Source organism: Megascapheus bottae, chromosome 3, assembly GCF_031878675.1.
Source record: "Megascapheus bottae isolate mThoBot1 chromosome 3, mThoBot2.hap1, whole genome shotgun sequence".
Taxonomy (NCBI): Eukaryota; Metazoa; Chordata; class Mammalia; order Rodentia; family Geomyidae; genus Megascapheus; species Megascapheus bottae.
The window spans coordinates 84205619-84228503 of NC_143511.1; positions in this window are offsets into that span (position 1 = coordinate 84205619).

Genomic DNA, 22885 nt, shown 5'->3' on the forward strand with positions numbered 1-22885 from the left:
TGGTGGTTTGTCACATGAATACTGTCTTAATGTTGAAACTTTGGCACTGAACAGTCCTTTCTTGGTACCAGATGGATGTGCACGGAGGTGGTGGCTGGACAGTCACGTTAGAGACCAGGGGTGGGTATAATATTAGCAACTACATTGAGGAGAACTTGTTTTATTGCTCCATCTGTTCTACCCTAAGCTGGTCACTGCTCCTGTGGTATCAGCAAAACATTTTTTTTTTGCCTGTTGAAAAGATTCAGTGTGATGTTATCTATTAAGAGTTCTATTTAAATGAGCACTAGGACATTTGGGGAGGAATCTGAATGGTAAAATTAAAATCTTCTGGCGTGATCATAGTCCTTTAGGCTGAGTCAGCACTCTCATCCTGAGTGGTGACAAAGAGCTTTTGTTCAGCCAAGAGTGGCCAGCCCCTAGAGGCCAGCTCTGCTAGGACTTATCTAATATGTTTGAAGCGAGTAGTATTTTACCAGATTCCTTCTGTGGACATCAATTGCTAAATGTAGAACTTAAACAAGTGCTTTACATCTGCCCTTTTTTGTAATAGGGTTTTAGTAAAACCTGGGATTGCTCATTGGGTCAGCCAGAGCCTGTCAGATAGTTGAGTGTCTTGAGATCCTAGCTCTGTTCAGGGAGAAGGAGAAGGGACAGCCTTAAACTGGATGTTAAAAAGTGAATGTTTATAAGATGCTTTTTCAGGTTAGGAGATCATTGTAGTGACAGTCTCTGCCTCAACCTGGCTTTAGAAAATCTTCATCCTTCCAGATGAGTTTGGATAGTTGTGGTGGCATGTTCCAAGCAATCTTTCAAGGATCATTTCCATGACTGTGTAACCGAGGTATTTGTCTCTTTAAGTCTTAACTGTGATTTTCCTCCATTTTGGTAGGAAAGGGCTTCAGCCACCATGCCTTTCATTTGGTTGCACAGATCCCAGTGACCCACTTGCTCCAACTAAGGAAGGAATGAGGTGGCTGGTCCTCATGTGCGGAGGGCTGTCTTTGGGTACTTCTGAGCACTTGGCCTGTCTAGTTTCTCCAAGTCTCAACTTTTTCCCCAACCTATTTTGGCCTCTGTTTGTTTTTAATGGTCTCTCTAAAAGACCCCTTTCCTTATAGTATTTGATGCTGGGCAGGTTCTAGCAGGTTCTATTTGGCAAGCTGTTGCCCCAGCAGCTCTGTCACACACAGGGATGCAGAGACTGAGCTGGTGTGGGAAGGAAGCTGAGGAGCAAGAGGAACAAGGCTGTGTCTTCCCTAGGGAGGTAGGGAAGCCCAACATAGGTTGAGGAAAGCGTATCTATCACAGAACCAAGGGTTTGCTCTCCGGTACTTTAAGGATACTGGAAGAAATCAAGGAAAACTAAATTACCCCAATCCCCTTCTGTGCCACCAATTTTTTTTGTGTGTGTGATTTTAGGGTGAATTCATGGGTGACTAAATTTATGCAGAGGAACCAGGGTTTGTTTTTGTTTTTGTTTTTTTGCTACTTAAGGTACATGTTTCTTATCTCAATCTCTACTGATAATGCCCTATGGGAAGATGCTGGAACACATTTTGCAAATGTGACTTTTTTCTTTTTTTTAAGTTTTGCTTGAAGCCTGTGTCATGTCAGTTGCTGCTGCTGCCTTCTTTCTTTTGATGAAGTTCCCAATGTTTCTCCCAGAAAGTTACTTTATTTATGCAAAGTCTGGTGACTTAGGCCACAAAACCATTTGATGATAAACATTATCATTAGGTGCATATCTTATTGACATTTTGTGAAATGTTCTGCCTGGATTGCGAAAGTTGAATAGTTTTGTCCTTATATAATTGCTGTCTTCAGTGTACAGCATGGTTTTACTTAATTGAATGTTACTGTTTAATATTTTCTTCTTATAGAAGAGACCATGCCCTTTTGTATGACATGTTTTAATAAATGTTATCTGTCAATTTTGTAAAGGTTTCGTTTTTCACTCTTGAATAGATGACCACATCTGTCTTGCTTTTCAGTCTGGCTTTTGCCACCTAAGAATAAAGTCAATATTGTGAGCTTTTATAAGTAAATGCAGAATAGTGGGTAAGTGGTGACTATACCCGCTATTTACAGACAGGTCCAGGGTTTCAGTATGCAGGGTACACCCTGCGTGCCAGCTGGGTTACCTCACCCCACACATGTGACCGGGAGGCTGGCCTAGCTGCCAGCCAGAATCCTCCATTGACATTGGCAGCAGCTCAGAAGATGAGAGAAGGGGTACTTTCTTCTTTCCTGCCAGGTGTGGGGTGATAACCAGTCAGGTGACTTCTGAGGTCTGTTAACCACACCCTCCCTCATCCTGAAGCGCAGGCTTGGTTCTCACTGCTGTTTTTTCCGGCCTTCCCTCCCTCCCGTGTGTCACTGTTTGCTGCCAGGACCCTGGCTCACCTCAGGTGTCCTCATTTCACAGAGGAGCTTGCTGGGCTGTGATAGATTTAAGAGCAGGCTCTATAACACCCCTGTGATGGCTTAATGGCTCCAGTTTTTGCCTCACTTTGCTTTGCCCTCCTTCATCCCTTCTCCCCTCAAACCCCAGCCCCAGAGAGGTGGCAGGGCTCTTTTCAGCGCCTAGAGCCCCACGTATTTCCTAACAACAGCTCATTACCAGAGACACTGCTTGTTTTAGACCAAACTTAACCATCTTCCCACACAGGCCTTCTGTTACCACTGTTTGTTGTGAGGTTGTCCCCCTCCCTGTCACCAGTTTTAAAGCCAGCTCCTGATTGCCTCAGCATGCTCAGCCCATCTCTAGAAGGGGAAGAAGTTGCCCCAAATGACCCCTGGTCTTGCCTCTACTTGAGGTGAGGCCTTCCCTCCTGACGGAGGCAAGGAGCCCCACCCATACATGTGATGACCTCTCACCTCTTCATCCTCTCCAGGCTCTACAATGGGCCCCAAAACATACATCTCCAGGTTGGAGACTGGTGGGGCCAGGGAGGGGAATAGCCCATGAGGGGCTAAGAAGGGAATGGCATGTTTGGAACAGAAGGGGGTGGGATGTGAGGGGAGTTACCCAGATGGAGCTTATAGCACCTGTGCGGTTTATTTAGCTTTCATCGGCAGCTCAGGAACCAGTTGCGACAAAGCCACAGAAGCATTCCTCGAGACAGTCCCCAGCCCTGGGCATCTTCAGGGCTCACAGCCCTAGAATTTGTCCACAGTCTGCCAGCCTGGTAGCAGGTCGCCAACTGGAAATGAGGTAAGCTAAGACCTGCTGGAGCAGGATATTATTATTTGGTGGATAATTTAAAATACATTTTTTTCCTCTTTCTGTAGGCATGAAGGAGTGGGGAAGGAGGGATCAGCCCTCAATTTAACTTTGTATGTCCTTAAGAAAATTCTGGAGGTGTGGCAAGGTGGTACTGTGCTTGACTAGCCTGTCTAAGGCCCTGGGTTCATCTACAGCAATGCAGAAAATAACAATAATAATTTTAAGCATCTGTTTGGGGACTGAAGATGTGCCTTTGTTTTCCTTTAGGAGGAATCTCAAAGGCATATGGGGGTAGGGAGAAAAGTCTCTTGGTCTTTAACTGATTTAGCTGATTGTGAATCAAATCTAAACAATTTAGTCATAAAATCTTGAAGCACTTTGAATTTTTCTCTAGCAAATAAGCCAGTAGCAAGTAGTCTGACACAATTACAGAAGAGTTACAGTTGTCCTTTGAGGGAGCATGCAGGCTCTATTTAAAAAAAAAAAAAGGATAATTCATAAGCAATATGGTAGGTAAATACACATTATAAAAACTAGTGGCTTTTTACTTAGACACAGTGATTATGAGTTCTATTTTTTTCTTCCTCATATTCCAAAATAAGAAACCAGTACAAAAGTCATTAAATGTATTTATAACTTAATAAGATACTAGTTACTCCCCAGACATACTGCTCTGCCTAATATCACAGCTAACCTTGATGAATAGAAACTAAAAGCTGCTTCTAGAACCGCCTTTGTCTTGTTAATTTGGGGTCAGCAGCACAGTGATGAAAGTCTCACTTATTAGGGTTCTCTGTAAAGGTCCCCAGCAGTGGGGCACTCCACACATGATGGAGGGCTAGTGTGTAGATGCTGCTGGAATTCCTGCGAAGATCTGCGTTGACTAGAAACTAAGGTAACAAAGTGACCTTGACACACCCAATAAAGGACTAATTTTTGCCTCGTTTACATGGCATGTTATAGCAGGAAGTATCTTTTCTCTATTCTACACTACAAAGAGTAAATATATAAATGGCACCAGTGGCTCATACCTGTAACCCTAGCTACTCAGAAGATTGAGATCTATGGATTATGCTTCAGAGACAGCTGTGGCAGGAAATTCCTGGATACTCATCTCCAGTTACCCAGCAAAAGGAAGTAGAAATGTGACCCAGGTGGTAGAATACCAACCTTTGGGGGTAAGGAGGAACTAAGGGACAGCACCCAGGCCCTGAGTTCAAGCCCCAATACCAATGCAAAAAAAGTAAATTTGTTGTTATTGTTGTTAATTTTTGAGACAGGATCTCGCTGTGTTGCCCAGAATGTCCTCAGCCTCTTAATACTTCTGGCCCTGCCACTTAACTGCTGCCTTCTAGGCATGTGCCACCACACTTGGCCCTTAGGAAAAATATTTTTAAATAGAGCTACTGGGTTTTTGGATTCAGCGTTTCAAGCTTGGTAGGTAGGCCCATAACCACTTGAGCTTTCTTTTGCTTTATTTTTCACGTGATGTTCTGTATTTTTGCCCAGGGCCTTACCTCAGACCTTGATCCTCACACCTAAGGTCTTCTGCGTAACTAGGACCACAAGTTCACACTTCGAGGCCTAATGTATTGGCTGAGGTGGAGTCTCACAAACCTCAAAGCACAGTCCTCTACTTTTCACCTCCTGAGTACCTGGGATTACTGACAGAACCACCAAACCTAGCTGCCCTTAGAATTTGTTTTCAGATTCTATTTCTATATATTTGGGGGGCTTCTGAACCAAATTTCTCAACCCTCCAAATGTCAGATCTACTTTAATGGACATAAGAAGAATTGGAGGTGCAGAGTAAAACTGACTCGTAAGAAAGGCCCATTGTGTGCTTAACGTGTGAAATATTTATCTCGTTTAGAACAGAATTGCCAGGTTAAATTTCCTTCCAGGCCATCATATGTAGCAGGAATGGTGGCAGTTTAGGTTCACTTCAGGGTTTTTGCTCCCTCAGAGAAACCCTTCTCAAAGCACTTCTAAACCAGCAGAAATGGTTGTATTTGGGGTGAGACTTACACAGGTGCTTCTTCCCATAACAGTAAGACACTGAACTCAGCTTCTGATACTGGACAGTGTAGATCTAAGCCTGATTATCTTTCCTGGTAGTAAGTGGTACCCAGTCCTCCTGGAATACTTGAACTCTGCTGTCTGAGGAGAAACAAGACTTGGTGCCAGCAGTCAACCCTACTTGAACTCTTGCGTGTAAACACATGTAGAAATGTACCCTAGAAATGGAGAGTCCATGATTTTTAGACTGTAGAAAAGTTCTATCAAGGCCTACTCCAAAGAATCGACCAGGAAAAGAAGCAGGACCTTCTCCCTTACTGAGAGCAGCTCTATTCTTCTTGGGATCTGGCCACCCACCAGTGGCTTCAATGTGTTCCATACTTTTCTAAACTCTGGTTCAAGTCTTCACCTTTGCACTAAGCCCTGTGAGACATGTGCCAATGCCACCCTTACAAACAATGCTGACTGCAAAAGAGGAGGAAAGTGCTCAAGAGACAGCCCATGTCCTAGATCCCTTCCTCTCAGCTACACATGCTCTGCTATCATCCCATGGCTGCCAGCTGAGGGCTCAGAACACCCAGAATAAACCCCACTGTCCACTGGTACTCCTTTAAGAGGCATTCCAAAGGCCACAAACTTATCTGACCACTGCTCTGGTGTTTATCGCCAGCAGATTGTGTAGGTCTTGGCACCAGCAGAACCTGCGTATCTCTGGCTTGGTAGGCCCCACACAAGTTCCCATCCTGTTCCCATTGGTGAGAAGGGATTCTCCCCCAGGGATCTGAAGGGCACTCCTCACACAGCCTCCATTTTCCACCTAATCTACCCTTGATTGTAGCAAAGCTTCCTTCCACAGCAGCTGACCCGAAGCTCTGACATCAGCCTACTTGTCCATCTTATGTACTGCTTGCCATTGGGGTCTTGACTCTTCTCCTTTGGCTTTTCTTGGTCCTTATGTCACTCCCTTTCTCTGCCTTTACCACATTCTTTGTTTCTATATAGCCCTCTCCGAATTTTTGCCAGGAAAGTGCCTTTCTTATGTCTCAGGTTTATCTGTCTGGCCCAGTCTGTGGTTCTTTCCCTGGTTAGCCTCCAAAATTCATACCACTTTTATTAATCCTATCTCATTTTGAACTCAACATTGTGGTGGCAGTTGTCATTGTATTGTGATTTTGTATGTGCCATCCATTCTTTACCCTTTTGTACCCATGTCTGCTGATAAACAGTATGCTCCCCTGAAATAGTATATCTTTTGGGGGTGCTTTACTGGGCCTTGAACCTAGGGGCCCTATTCATGCCCACCCCCTGACTTTTTAAATTGTATTTTGAGACAGGAGTTCATTAAGTTGCTAGGCTGGCCTTAAATTTTTTATTCTCCTGCTTCAGCCTTTTGAATAGCTGAGGTTACAGGTCTATACTAGAGCACCTGACAGAAACTGTATTTTAATGATCCAAATGGCCACCCTGATGTAGTTCTTATTAACAGGCAATAGTGTTGAATGTTTTTAAAGTGAAGATGTGAGCCAGGTGCTAGTAGCCTAACTCTAATCCTAGCTACTCAGGAGACTGAGGTCTAGAGGACTGTGGTTCGAAACCAACCCAGGAAGAAAAGTCTTTTGAGACTTGGCATCTCCAAAAGTAATCAGCAAAGAGCTGGGCTGGAGGTAGGGCTCAAGGGGTAGACCATCAGGAGAGCAAGCTGAGCAAGACCTTGAGTTCAAACTCCTGTAAAGGCAAGAAAAAAAACCCAAACAAGTAAATAAAAGTAGATGTGTTGTTGAAGCCTTAGCTGCTAGTTACCACCTTGGATTTGTTGCTCCAAAAACGTTTTGTAAGAAGCTGAGGATGTGTCTCCATGGCAGGTACTTGCCTGTTACACAGGAGGCCCCGGGGTTCCATTTCTAGCACTGAAAAAAGAAAGTGCAACAACAATCATCTTTCTTAGGCAATACAGCACCCAACAATCTTACAAAATTGCTGAAATTGCCTGTTAGCTGAGAATTCTGAGGGAAGTATAGGTTCTTTTTTCAAGTAAAGCAAAGATTTTCTATATGAGCAGGTACTTGGCACTAGCTTAGGTAAAGTCAGGTAGTAGGAGCTACAAAAAAACGGTTTTCTAGATGAGAAGAGCCAATGTGTGTCAACAGAGTCACTTGGAGCTGAGCACTTGTTTTGGAGTAGAGAAAAATGGATCATGCTCCTTATTAAGCATACCAACACTACAGTGAATCACAGTGAAGAATGTTGATGTTCATTTCTGCCAGGAAGCTTGTTCTAGAAGGCTCTGTGTCCAGTGAGACTTGGACACTGTGCAATAAATAGTCCTCTCTTGTTTGATGCTTCATCTAATAATAAAATCTTGGGCAGGAGATTCAGAGCCAAAAGATGCTTTGGGACAATTTTTAAACTGTATTGACCTGAGCTTTAAGTAACCGTTGAGTATTGAGTCAGAAAACAGAATTTGAGCCAGACAACATGGGGAATTCGAGAATCGGCTCTAAAGGGGGCTTGGCATGAAAAGTTTTGTCTGCCTGCCTGAAAGAAGAAAGGTCAGAATGAGATCCATGGCTCACCCAGGAACTCTGCCAAGAAGGTATTATACAGTTTAGCTGTGGTCCAGGAGGCCTCTTGGGGACATTCTTTCCAGTCTTTTTAAGTAGAGAAATCAGGTTGAATGTAAGAATATTCAGGAGAATTTATTCTGCCATCACATAACAAGTTGGTCAAGGAAAGTTTTAAATCTCAAAGCACTTGTTATGAATTCAGTGGTGCAAAGGTGTGTTTATATTTGGTCTTCAAAAGTATACAATTTGTCTACGTGAAAGTGACTTATATGTAATACTAGCTACTATGGAGGCTGAGATCTGGAGGATTGTAGTTCAAAGCTAGCCCAATCAGAAAAGTTTGTGAGACTATTTTTTTTTTTTGCCGGTCCTGGGCTTGAGCTCAGGGCCTGAGCACTGTCCTTGGACTTTCTCAAGGTTAGAGCTCTACCACTTGAGCCTCAGCACCACTTCCGGCTTTTTTCTGTGTATGTGGTACCAAGGAATCGAACCCAGGCTTTCGTGCATGCTAGTCAAGCACTTTAACCACTAGGCCAAACTCACGGCCCCAAAACTAGGAATTTTTTTTTTTTTTTGCCAGTCCTGGTCTTGAGCTCAGGGCCTGAGCACTGTCCTTGGACTTTCTCAAGGCTAGAGCTCTACCACTTGAGCCTCAGCACCACTTCTGGCTTTTTTCTATGTATGTGGTACCGAGGAATCGAACCCGTGTCTTCATGCATTCTAGGCAAGCACTTTAACCACTAGGCCAAACTCCCAGCTGTGAGACTATTTTTAACAAAAACCAGGCCTGGGGATGTGGCTCAAGTGGTAGAGCACAGCCAAACAAGTATGAGGACTTGAGTCCAGACCCCGTACAATTTAAAAAAAAAATAGAGAGTTGGCTGGTATTAACACAAACATGGAAGAACTAAAGTCACTTTATATTCTTTGGTTTAGTCATTCACTCCTTTAATAAATGTTCATATAAACAGAAAACCAAATCTATAAAATAAATAAATAAATAAATGTTCATTTATCCATTTGCTTTTTAGTGGGGGGAGTCTCATGTTGCCCAAGCTGGTTTTGAATTTATGGGCTCAAGCAAGCAGTCCTTCTGCTTCAGTCTTCCAAGTAGCTGGTACAACAGGCATGCACCATTATATCCAGCCTACTAAATATCTATTTAGCCTGGTCAAGGCCTACCTACAAATGATTGGTTTCTTGTCTTTAGCAGTTGTAGAGTTTGCTGTAGTAGAAAAAGAAATGGGCATTGCCTACTAGGTCCTTTGCTGTCTTACTATGTGACAGATTAAAAGGTAAGATTTAACTTTTTTTTTTTTTTTGGTCAGTTGTGAGGCTTGAACTCTGGGCCTGGGCTCTATCCCTGAGTTCTTCAGCTCAAAGTTAGTACTTTACCCACTTTGAGCCACAGTGCCACTTCACTTCTGGTTTTCTGGTGGTTAATTGGAGATATGAGTCTCACAGACTTTCAGGCCCTTGATTCCCCGGATCCCAGCCTCCTGAGTAGCAAGGGTGACAGGCATGAGCCAACAGCACCCTGCTTAACCATCAACATTTGAAGAGCAATCCTCAAACAAAGCTAATTGTGGAAGGTAACCTAACACACTCTCAGCTGTGGATGTAGTCTAGGCCAATGAATTAACTGACCTGGACAGGCCCAGATTATGGCCACTTCTAGTTAATACCTGTAGAGTCACCCTCAACCTCATCTGCCTTTTTGGCGTTTCAGTTGAATCCTCACTTTCACCTCTGGGTGGAAAGGGATGAAACTTCCTTATTAAGGTTTTAGCTGGGAGCTGGAACCAAGTGCCAGTGGCTCACACCTGTAATTCTAGCTACTCAGGAAGCTGAGACTTGAAGAGCGAAGTTCAAAGGCATCCCAATCAGGAAAGTCTGTGAGACTCTTATCTCCAATAAACTACCAAAAATCTGGAAGTAGAGCTGTGGCGCAAGTGGTAGAGCACTAGTCTTGAGCACAAAAGCTTAGGGACAACACTGAGGCTCTAAAACTCTTGGTGTCTGTCTGTCTGTATGTCTGTCTGTCTCTCTCTCTCTCACACACACACACACTTCTATCTCCCTTTCTTGTATTCATCCACTGTCTGTCTGTCTGTCTCTCTCTCTCTCTCTCTCTCACACACACACACACACACACACACACACACACACACAATTCTATCTCCCTTTCTTGTATTCATCCACTGCACTTTAGCACATTGAATTCACAAAGCCAATGTGGAAGCTATATTGTCTTTGCTTACTGTTCAATAGCAGTTTCCCAAAGGGTGCTCTACTAGGAGGCAGTCATGTTTTCCAAACAAAAACACCACAAAAAGATCCTAATCTGATACGTTCTAGGTACTGGGGATAGATGGCAAGTAAAGTGAGTTTCTAGGATCCTTTCTCTCCTAGAGTTTACCTAGAGAAAACTGCAAACACTGCTATGAGACTTTCATAGATGCAAGCAGAAAGAGTGGGTGGACTTTTGTCCTGGGGAAACGTGGACTGGAGTGAAGAAGAGGCATCCTACCCATAGGGAATAATATAAAGGACAGTATGAGGGTAGCTGTGGGAACCCAGCAAGAAAGTTAACTGGGTATATGGGGGAAGGGGGTTTAGGAGGAGGTGGTTACCATAGTAACAGATGTCAACTACTGTGCTTTTTTTTTTGGCCAGTCCCAGGGCTTGTACTCAGGGCCTGAGCACTGTCCTTGGGTTTTCTCAAGGCTAGAGTTCTACCACTTGAGCCACAGCAACACTTCTGGCTTTTTCTATGTATGTGATATCAAGGAACTGAACCCAGGTCTTCATGCATGCTAAGCAAGCACTCTACCACTAGGCCAAACTCCCGGCCTGACTACTGAGCTTTTCTTTACACCAAATTCTATACTCCATTCCTTGTGTGTAATAATATTAGATCTGTATTGCCACCCAGGTTGGAAGAGGAAACTGAAACCTAGAGAGCTGAAGTAAGTGGCAGAGCCAGAATTCTAAACAAGGAACCTGTCTCTGGTCCCCAGGTTCATGATAATTACACCTTGCTCCTTTGTAAGGTGGTGCTGGGCAGTAGCTCTCAGGCTGAAAGAGGTAGAGTCGATTTAGTAGGAGATTGTCAGGGCTGTCAGGAAGATGAACCCAATGGAATGATGTGACCTAAGTCGGAGGTGGTATTTATACTGCATTCCCTACATGGGGGTAAGTGACTAATAATAGGCACAGCAATATAATCTCTTGGGTGTGGAGCAGATACCCAGAGAAAGGAACTACCAGGAGCCCAGGTAGGTCAAGTTCAGTCAGTGATGAAATGCTGCAAGCCCAACTCCTGTAGCCTAATTGGGGGGGGAGGGTAGTTGTTAACCCACCCTCATCAGGACAAGAACCACAGAAGCTTCTGAACTTGATTTTCTTCTGTGAGATTTTTGCCTTGGTACTGGTCACCAACCCTCCAGTCATGCATGCCAGCCAAATCCCATTAGCAGTTCCTTTTATATAATTTTAAAATTACCAGTATGCCCAGAATGAGCAATAGGCATTCTCTCTCCTTGACGGTCTTTCTTTGTTTATTTCGTTGGCTAGTTTTGTGCTTGATCTGGGGCTGAACCCAGGGCTTAGGCTCTGTCCTTGATCTTTTTGTTCAAGGTTAGCACTCTACCGCTTGAACCAAAGCTCCACTTCTGGCTTTTCTGGTAGTTTATTGGAGATAAAAGTCTCACAAACTTTCCTGACCCAGCTGGCTTCAAACTGCAATCCTCATTACAGCTATCAGCCATTATGTTCATCAGGTTTGTGTTTGTGTTTGTTTGTTTTGTTTTGTTGAGATAGACCTCATTATGTAGCCCAGGCTGATCTCAAAACCATGATTCTCCTTCCTCAAGTTGGCAATTACAGACATGTGCCACTGTGCTCAGCCTCCCTGATGGTCTTGAGGGGAAGGAAAAGCAGTTAACAAAAGATGTCATGGGTCCCACCCCTCCTACACATACTTCATTAAGTCTGACTCTTCTGTCACCACCCTGACCTCATTCTCACCTAGCTTGTCACACCAGCCTGCTCACTCTTCATTCCCCTGTCTGCCTTTTTTTCAGCTTGTTGAGAAACCCCCATCAGGTCCCCAGTTCCTACTACAGCAGGCCCAGACTCTGGTTCATCCTTTCTCTCCTTCTGTGTCTCACCTACTCTACTCTAGCCAAAGCCTTTCCTCCTTTGACTTTCCCTTGACTTCCTGGTACCTAAGAGCATTGGTAGTGTTGTTCTATTTCACTACTTTATCCTCTCCTATCAAAGTCCTGCCCCATATGAAGGCCATATCCTCTAATAAACTTCAATTCTTCTAGCCAGCAGCATCTGTTCTTCTGGAGATCCCCAGAGAAGTCAGATTGGGTCATCCCATAGGTCTCATATTGTGAGACCCAACCAACATTTGCTCATTTGAAATCTACACAATCTCCTAAGAAGCCTAGGCATGGTGGTTTGTGCATCTAATCTCTGCTATTCAGAAATCAAAGAGGTAAGATGATCTTAGAGACCAACATGAGCAAAATGCAAGACATTCTTATCTGAGGGCATGGGTCAAGTGGTAGAGTACTTACCTAGCAAACAAGTAGAAAAACTAATATGGGGGGGGAGGGAGAGGGAGAGCGCACTAGACACTGGTGACTCATGCCTATAATCTTAGCTACTTAGGAGGCTGAGATCTGAGATTTGTGGTTCAAAGCCAGCCTGGGCAGAAAAGCTCCCATGAGACATCTCCAACAAACTATTCAAAAAAGTCAGAAGTAGCACTATGGTTTATGTGGGAGAGCGCTAGCCTTGAACAAAAAGAAGCTCAGGAACAGCATCTAGGCCATGAGTTCAAGCCCCAGAGCTGGCAAAAATATAATAATAATAATAATAAGGAGGAGGAGGAGGAGAGTGAGAGAAAACATCTTCAGTCTTGAGGCAGGTGTAGACATAGCATCTGTGTGGTGAGAGATCAGGAAAACAAAAATATCCAAATAAACATCAATTCTTATTTTATTTTTTATTGTCAGGGTAATGTTTAGAGGGTCACAGTTACATTCACCAGGTAGTAGGTGCATTACTTCTCACATATTGAAACATCAGTTCTTGTGTGAGAGGTAAAAATGTACAGAACCATTACTAATAATTGAAGGGACCCCTTCCTTGACTTCCCCTAAAATCCATCCCTATAGGCATTTCCAGTCTTCATGACAAAGGTGTACTTGACTCAAGCTGGGGGGTTGTAAATTGCCTGATAACAGCTCAGATTACTAGAGCAGCTAAACCAGGTAGAGTTACCAGAATTGCTCCCCCACCCTGCCCCCTTGGCCTGCCAGCAAACTCCCTTCCTTTCCTTTGTCTTCAGAGCAGTGCGCCAGAAGGCCACCTAGATGATAGGTCAGTTCAAACAGCAAAGGTGTTAGTGGTTGCCCCAGCCATCATTCAAGTATGTTGAGATTCCATTGGCCACCTGTGTATGGCCCAGCCCAACGACATGGCTGGTGGCCTATAAAAGTAGCCTGTGAGATTACACGGAGTCATTCTCTCACATCTTAGAGACGGCCCTGACCGGTCAGTATGAGGTCAGTATGATTCTCAATGCTAGATGGAATAAAACTCTGTTTAACTTCCGCTTTTGTGTCAGACTCGTTCCTTTGATCACGGACCCTAATACTGGGGGACTGGACCCTAACAATAATGTTCCTTTTTTAATTATTTTTTGGTTCTTCGTGGGACTTGAACTATGGGCCTGGGCGCTGTCCCTGAGCTCTTCGGCTCAAGGCTAATGTCCTACCCCTTTTTTACTCAAGGCTAGCACTCTACCCCTTGAGCCACAGTGCCACTTCCAGTTTTCTGGTGGTTAATTGGAGATAAGAGTCTCATGGACTTTAGTGCCTGTGCTGGTTTTGAACTGTAATCCTCAGACTCCTGTAGCTAGGATTACAGGCATGAGCCATCACACACAGCACTAATAATGCTGTCTTGTAATTTTGTAAATTTAATTATACAGCAAATATAGTTTTTGTTTTTGCCAATCCTGGGGCTTGAACTCAGGGCACTGCCCTTGAGCTTTCTCAAGGCTAGCACTCTTCCCTTGAGTCACAACACCACTTCTGGCTCTTCCTGTATGTGTTACCAAGGAATCAAACCCAGGCCTTCATGCATGCTAGACATTCTACCTCTAGGCCACACTCCTGGCCTGCATATACAGTATTTTAATAACCAGCCACCCCACAAGCTTGGCATTGCTTCTGAGTGACAGAAGGTTGGCTTTGTCACCTTGCAGTTTCTCCACCACTCCCTTAGGAACTGAATTGTGGGGTGCATTGGAGCCCCAACTGTTTCTGTCCTACCTGACAGTAGCTGTTACAGCCAATGTGACACAGCCTAAAATCAGAGTGGTCATCCCATCTTTTAGCTGTTACTTCAGGCCCCTCTATTTGTCTGAAAACAGAAGCCCATGGCAGTTCAGGCTGTGTTTTGGGTTTGAACAGAGAAAAAAAAAATTGCTAGCTTGACTGAGTCTAAAAACAGTCTTTGCCTTGTTCTTAATCTTTCACTCCTTCCAGCCCAGCAGCCTCTCAGTTACAAACCAGTCCTTTCAGAAGTCTGGACCCCAAAACAGCTTCCTTGCCATGGGCAGGATAAAAGTCAACTTGTTTTTCTACAGAAGGCCTGGGATGCAGCTTGCCCTGAGATCAGAGTAGCACTTGCAGGGGAATTATGCAGATTTAGAAGGGTGTCTTCTGAATCTGAAGTTGGCAATCCCTCCCCTGCATATGCCCTATTCTGCTCTGGGGCAAATGCATACAGGCTTTTGAAGACTCCCTCAGCAGCTGTACTCTCTAGCAGAGACTGACCCCTGGCCTTTCTGGAGTGGGGGGTGATGACATAGGGCTTGTGTAGAAAGTGATCCAAGGAAGTGGCCTAGGGGAGTCCCTCTCCATGTTCACCTGGAAAGATGTTTTTCTCTTAGGCGAGCCAGACTGGGCGCATTTTTCATTGTTCTCTTAAGTTTGTTTAAGTGTGAAGACACTTATATCAAAATTTACTTTATCATTGTACAATTCGCTCGTGGCCCTCAGGCTTTCCTGCTGGCCATATGCACTTTTTTTTTGTAACTGAAGTATGATCAAGCATAGAAGAGTTCCAGTCATACATGGAAAACTCAATGGGTTCTCACAAGATTTCTGCTCTGAAAGTTCTATGGGAGAAGCTAGGTACAGGTTACTCATCTAACTGAATGCCTGGAACATACTATGCCAGGTATTAGGGAAAGACTTTCTGTATACATTGTCAACCAGGCCAATTGTGTTTTAGTTTCAACTGTAAGGGCAGGAAGCAAAGAGACGGACTGCTAACTGGAGTACCGGGAATGACTAGAGCCTGTTGACTCATTTGGCAGTGATCACCAAGGTTTGCTGGGTATTCCAAGTGGCTATTTCTTCCCCAAGAGGACAAAATCATTGTCTTTTCAAACCAAGACATTAAAAATAAAGGGCTGAGGCTGCAGTGGCTCATGCCTGTAATCCTAGCTACTCAGAAGGCTGAGCTCTGAGGATCAAGGTTCAAAGCCAGCCTGGGCACAAAAGACTCTTATCTCCAATTAACCTCTAAAAAATGGGAAGTGGGGCTTGGCTCAAGGGTAGGGAGGTAGCCTTGTGCTGAAGAGCTCAGCAACAGCGCCCAGGTCAAGTTTAAACCCCATGACCCGCCCCCCTCCCCCCAAAAAAAGGCTGAGCATGTCACTGGTAGCTCAGATAGTTACTTAATAGGCTGAGATCTAAAGATTGTGGTGCAAAGCCAGCCCTGGTAGGAAAGTCCTATGAGACTCTTATCTCCAATTAGCCACCAGAAAACTGGAAGTAGAGCTAGGGCTCAAAGTGTTAGAGTGCTAAGCTTGAAGAAATAGTAAGGGGTCCAGTCCCTGAGTTCAAGCCCCTTGACCAACCAAAAAAGGCCGAAATCTCACCTAGCCTACTTGAATCTTGAATGACAAGAAAGCAGCCTCATCTTTGAACAGATTATTCTTCAGGCAATGAAGTAAGAGGGAGGGAGAGTGTGGGCAGATCAGTGGAAAGGTTTTCTCATTAAGTGGCCAGAGGCAAAGATTCCACTGAGCTAAGCTTCTTGATGAAAGGGGAGTGGAGAATGACAGCCTGTCAGGGTTGGGTGGAGAGGAGGCCTGGAGGAGATGGGAGGTGGAAGACAACCTGAGTACACCTCTACCCTGTGCTATCTATTGCATTTTGGGGCAGGGAAGGGGGCAGGAACGCGCTAGTCCTGGCCTTGAACTCAGGGCCTGGGTGCTGTCTCTCAGCTTCAGTACTCAAGATCCATTTCTGGATCTTTGGTGGTTAACTGAGGATAAGGGTGTCAAGGAATTTCCTGCCCTGGCTGGCTTTGAACTATACACATCAAATCTCAACCTCTTGAGTAGTCAGGCTTACAGGTGTGTGTGAGCCACCAGCATCTGGCTGCCCCCTTGTATTTCTGCCTCTGTTTATGCTCTCCTAAGCCATATTTCCTACTCACCCAGCACCCACTAAGTACTGGGCTCTACAAACCATTTCTCTTCTCTCCTGGGATTCTCCTGAATTTGGAGCTGATAATATTACCATACCCACTTCAGAAATAAGAAAACTAAGGTTCAGAGACTGATTCATTTTCTCAGGGTCTTATGGGTTTGTTTGTCTGTTTGTTTTTCCAGTCGTGGGGCTTGAACTCAGGGCCTGAGCACTGTCCCTGGGCTTTTCTCCAGGCTAGAGCTCTACCACTTGAGCCACAGCACCACTTCTAGCTTTTTCTGTGTATGTGACACTGCGGAATTGAACCTGAGTCTTCCTACATGCTAGGTAAGCACTCTACCACCCCCTACCCCGGGGCCTCATGATTTTTTTTCACATGAAGTCAGAAGTGCCATGAAAGTGAGGAGTCTGGTAACGGAAGCCCTGATTTGGAAAACCAAGTGCTGAGCCAGCAGTGGAAAACAAGAATACAGATATGAGACCAGATAACAGAGGCCCCAGGAACTGGGGAACACACCTCAAAAGGCGCAGTAGAAGAGGAATGGTCAGAGCCAAACAGGAACCCAGGGCACAGGAGTTGTCAGCTCAATGTTAGCAAGAGGTAAAAAGATTGACAGGAAGATAGGCAGTGCCAGGAGCACTGTTCCTTGGCATTTGTGAACAGCCTCTTGTCTATATAGAATGGTAAGACTAAAAGTAAAAGCATGAATTCAAACTAGCATTGAAGCACTGTCAGTAACTGGCTGGGTGCCCATAGCTCACACCTGTAATCCTAGCTACTCTTGAAGCCGAGATCTAAGGATGGGAGTTTGAACCCGGTCCAGGCAGAAGAGTCCATGAGATTCTTATCTCCAATTAACCAGCAAAAAGCCAGAAGTGGATCTGTGGATTAAGTGGTAGAGCACTAGCCTTGAGTAAAAAAGCCAAGGGACAATACCCAGATCCTGAGTTCAAGTCCTAATACAGGAAACAAAACAAAACAACACAAAACAAATGTTAAAAGTAGTATCATTGGGGATTCTCTTGTTTCCTATGAAAGCAAGGTGCTATGTAAGTTCCACAAAAGTAGGAGTGTTTTCCCCATCCTATTCTAAACCTTTGGTACTTTGTAAATGCTCAATGAGTGTTTAGTGAATGAATGAATAAATATACCACACTCATTTGCCTGACAGGCTCTCCTACAAGCATTCTGTGGTCCACAGCCAACTGATTTTACTGGCAGCGTGGTGACTTCACATGTCCTATCGAAACTCCCTCAAGTTATAATATCTGTAGCCTGAAAAGGCAAGGTGAGGATATGTGGGGACCATGGGAGGGGGAAAGAATCAAAATCAGGCACTGACAGCTCTGCTCATGCTCAGCTAAAGCAAAGGTGGTGGTGACTGAGAACAAAAGTGGACATCAATCAAGACTTATTCCTCATTGAAACTAAATGGAATCCAAAGCCATATAACAAAGCCTGTATTTAATCTGGTTGGATAGAAAGGACACAAAAGGAAAGGGGAGGGGAGGGGAGGGGAGAGAAGAGCAACGGATAAAGATGGACTCTCTTCCCTACTCTGCAATGCCTGAGATGCTTCTACAGGCCCCTGAGGACTCTTCTGATTCTGTTATGCAGAGAAAAAGAATAGAAGACAAAAGGGAAAAAAGAAAGAAAAATTATAGGCCTCCCCCCCATCCACTCTCCAGATCCTCATGTTTGAAATCTTTAGTGAAGCCTTCAAGCAATCAGATGCAACAACTTATCTTTTTAAACAGCTTTCAAGTCTGAAGAAAGTGCTGAAGTCATGTCTAAGGTCAATGAAAGTATTTGCTCTAGGGAAATTTACTTGGGGTGTGGGGGTAGCTTTTGTGGTATCTTTTTTTAAAAGCCTTGGTCATCAAAGTCATGCTGCAAAGCCCTCTGACTTCTGAGCAAAGGCAAGCAGTGTTTCTGGTCTGAAGTTTGATGGACAGAATGTTGGCTTTACATTAAACACATGTGGCAGCATGAAGGCTCTTCATGTGCTGTTTGCTCACTTCACAGAAATCCAGGGTGTGCCCAGCGGGTTTCTGCCTGCCTATAACACTCAAAGCATAGTCACCTTTTTCAACCAGGCTAGATGTTCCCAGATGTCTCTGCTCTCCTGACTCCTTAGGAGAAAAAGCAATATGAGTTGCAATAATCTACCTTAAGATGTAGCAGTTTGAGAATGTCATTGATTCTGAGATATATTCTGGATTTTGTGAAAACAACCAACCAGATTAAATACAGGCCTTAATTGTTGGATGGCTTTGAATTCCAGAAGTGTTTTTTTCTTTTTCTTTTTCTTTTTTTTTTTTTTTGCCAGTTCTGGACTTGAGCTCAGGGCTGAGCACTGTCCTTGGGCTTTCTCAAGGCTAGAGCTCTACCATTTGAACCACAACACCGCTTTGGGCTTTGTCTATGTATGTGGGAAATGAGGAATCGAACCTCGGTCTTCTTGCACTCTACCACTAGGCCAAACTCCTGGCCATTTTTAAATTTGAAGAAAAACTGTTGGTTTTGTGTTTGTTTGTTTGGATACTGTTGGTTCACACCTGTACTTGTCCTAGCTACTCAGAAGACTGAGGTCTGAGGATCATGGTTTGAAGCTAACTCAGCTACAAAAGTCCCTGAGACTTTTTTTTTTTGGTCAGGGTAATGTATAGCAGGGTTGCAGTTACATTCACCAGGTAGTAGGTGTATTACTTCTCACAAATTGATACCCCTTCTCATGTTTTTGTGCCCATTTCCCTCCCCCCAAAAAGGCCTTAGCCTGGGTCAGCTCCCAGTCATTGTGTTCAATCCCCAAAAAGAGTACCAAAAAGAGTGCTGGGTGTTTTTGTTGTTGTTGTTGTTGATTTTAAAGCAAAAGAAGTTCCGTGACATTAATTTTTATTTTCACACAAGCAAGAAGAAAATTTAAAATATTCAGGATTCACCCAAACCAACTAGACTCCACTTACTTTAGCAGCACAGCCTGCTGTTCTCTGGTAGCAACCATAGTTTGTGTGGGTGCAAGTGTGAAACGGTTATTAATGGCTCTGATGAAAAAGCAACATGCAGGTGTTTCTGCATGGGTCTGTGTGCCCACCCCTAGGTGCAGAAGGAAATGGGGAGGAAAGCCAATGTAGACTATCAAAAAAAAAATCTTTTTCAAATGAACATTATCCCTCAAATGTGGAAGGCATTTCTGACCCTTCTCACCTATGATTCTTATGAATCCTGGAAAGCTGCAAGACTAACAGACTATTTACACTTGAAGAATTCTACCTTAAGACATGGTGCAGCGGAAAGGGGAAGAGAAATGGGGATTTTTCATCTCTCATTCATTCATTCACTCAGCAAATTTTTAATGCTCACTACATCATACCATGTTCTCCGCAAGCTGCAGGGGAAATGGATCAATAAAACAATCCCTGCCCTCAGGAACATACTTAGAAGCAAAAACAGGTGGCCACTTATTATCTATTTAGCGTATATTTATGAACTACTAAGTGCTGGGGAAATAGCAGGAAAGAAGTCAAATAAGCTCTCTTATGGAGTTTACAAGCTAATAGTGGGGGACAAAGATATCAAACCCAATTATATAAGTAGTTTATTAATCACAATTGTGATTACTACAAATGAAATGAACAGAGTGGCTAGAAAGTCAATTACAAGTCAATTGCAACTTGGCAGGAAAACCATAGAAACCAGGAAAAAAAATTATAGCAGGGAAAGATGCCAGAGGCAACACCTGGGTGGCAGCAGGGCTCAGGTCAGAGAGAGGTGAGATCCATTTGGGGGCTGGGCCTACTTGAAAGCTGGACAGAGGAGACAGGCAGGAGGGAGAGACAGCAAACCATCTCCAGGAAATGAGATGGCCACCTGGATGTAGGTGGCAGCTCTTGAGGACATCCTCATCTCCTTGCTTTCTTGCAGACCAAGAATATTTACTGGAATGCAGCCCAGAGGCAAAGTGCTTACCTAGCAAGCATGTAACCCTGAATTCAATCCTCAGTACAAAAGGAAAAAAAAAAGGCATATATTATTATTTATCTGCGGCTATACTGAGGAGCCATGTAGCACTCAGTGGGAATGAGGTGTCTGTCCAGATCAAAAGTTCATTGGTTGGTAGCTGGGTATTGGGACAAGGTTTCAACTTAGATCTGCCACATCGCCTATCCATAACTTTCTCTACTGCCAGGCTTGGCCAGGGGAGGTGGGGACTCCACTTATAACACCTTCAACCTAATCACCTTTTGTGGTTGTTGATGATGATGACGGGCCTGGGCACTGTCCCTTAGCTCTTTTGCTCACGGCTAGCACTCTACCACCTTAAGCCACAACACCACTTCTGGTTTTCCGGTGGTTAATTGGAGATAAGAGTCTCTCCAATTTTCCTGCCCTGGCTGGCGTTGAACTGCAATCCTCAGGCCTCAATATCCTGAGTAGCTAGGATTATAGACATGAGCTACTGGTGCCTGGCTTCTAATCACCTTTTAACAGATATTCAGAGGTATGAACCAAAAATGGTTCCCACTACACAGGCAATGGGTACCAGAAGGGTCTCTAAAGGTCTCGAAGGGCCTTTTCAGGCTCCAGGTGGAATGCCCAGTCTGTAGAGACAGTGATGGGAAGAATCTTCACCTACTGGGATGTTCTTTAGGTCATCTTGGACCTGTTTAGAGAGATAGGCTCCCCCTGCTGGCATAGTTGTATCCAGGTAGGAGGCAGATGGGACACACCAGTGAGCATCTTGGTGTGGGAGCAGTAAGGAGGCCAAAGAATTCAGTGTGTATTATGTCTATGCCAATACAGGAGCTTGAACTTAAGAGTTTAAGCGGTGTCCCTCAGCTTTTTTGCTAAAGACTTGCATTCTTATCACTTGAGCCATAGCTCCACTTCTGGATTTGGGTGGTTAGAGATAAGTCTTAGGCTTTCCTATGTAGGCTGGCTTTGAACTTCCACTCTGAGATCCCAGTCTCCTAAGTAGCCAGGATTATAGTCACTAGTCACAGGCAATTGCTTGGTGGAATTCATGGGTTTTTGTTTGTTTGTTTTGCTTAAAGGAGACTCATGAGTCACCTGTGTCCAGTAGACTCCCCTTAACCACAGATAGGTTTGGCCAAATGACTTTGCAAAGTAGGCTTGAGCAAAGTAGTAATAGTAGATAGATAAAAGGCAAATAATTAGGAACATTTTAATCTTTGCCTTTCAAGCATACTGTAGCCAAGACTCTAAATCTTACTAAATGTGGTAAATATCAAGTTAAGTGATGAGGCCTAAGGATGGGTATGCAGAGAAACAAGAACTTAATGCTCTGAGCATATGAACCAACACAGTGGGATGGAGGAAACCCATTCCTGTGCTTTCCACTGACTTCATTCCTGGGGACAGATCTCAAGGAAACAGCTCAAGAACAGCAATCAGTGAGCATAACTGTCTGTCTATAGGTATAGGCTGGCCACTTCAAAGCCTGTGCTTAGACCTTTCTGATGGCAGAGTTCCTGGTCTAGATCTTTTTTTTTTTTTTTTTTTTAGGTTTTTGGTTTTTTTTTTTTTTTGTTTTGGTGGGTCATGGGGCTTAAACTCTGGGCCTGGGTGCTGTCCCTGAGCTTTTCAGCTCAAGGCTACTGCCTTCCCTCTGGAGCCACAGCCCCACTTCTCTGGTCTAGATCTAGAGATGAAGGTCAATTCACATCTGCCACAAATCTGCTATCTACTAGCTGTGTGGCTTTGGAGAACTCATTCAATCACTCTGTGTCTCACTTCCCTTAGGTAAAACAGGAGTAACAGGTCATTGTCTTGAGGGGTTGCATTAAAAGAGTTCAGGCTGGTGGTGTATTTCAGTAGTTGGATGATTGCCTAGTATGTGAAAAGTCCTGGGTTCCATCCCTGGCATTGCAAAAGGAAAGACTTCTCATTTATGGCATTGTGTACAGTGTTTGACAGAGGGTAGCTGTGATTGAGAGATGGCTCCTGGTTAGTTGCTGTTTGCAAAGGATGACATGCCATCACAAAGTCAGTCTTCTACCTTGAGAAGTTTTTGCTTTTGTCAGTCATGGGTCTTGAACTCAGAGCCTTGTTGCTGTCCCTCGCCTGCTTTTGTTCAGGCTGGCAGTCTACCACTTGAGCCACATTGTCACTTCTACTTTTTTCTGAGTGGTTCATCGGGAGATGACTGTTCAAAGGCAGCCCCGGCAGCAGTCTGAAGGGCTCTCCTCTCCAGGTAACCACTACCAAACAGGAAGTGGAGCTGTGTCTCGAAATGGGATAACACTAGCCTTGGGCCGAAAGAACCCAGGGATAGCGCCCAGGCTCTGAGTTCAAGCCCCACAATAAACCAATAATAATAATAATAATAATAATAATAAACCAAACAAACAAACTCACGAGTTGACCTGCCCAGGCTGGCTGCGACCTGAGATCCTCAGACCTGAACCTCCCGAGTAGCTACGGTTAAAAACGGTGTGAGCCACCGGCGCTGGGCTAAACCTGTACTTTAATTCCTCGTTTATTTTTGTTACAAAGTTAGAAAAGCAAACTTCTGCCCCAACTA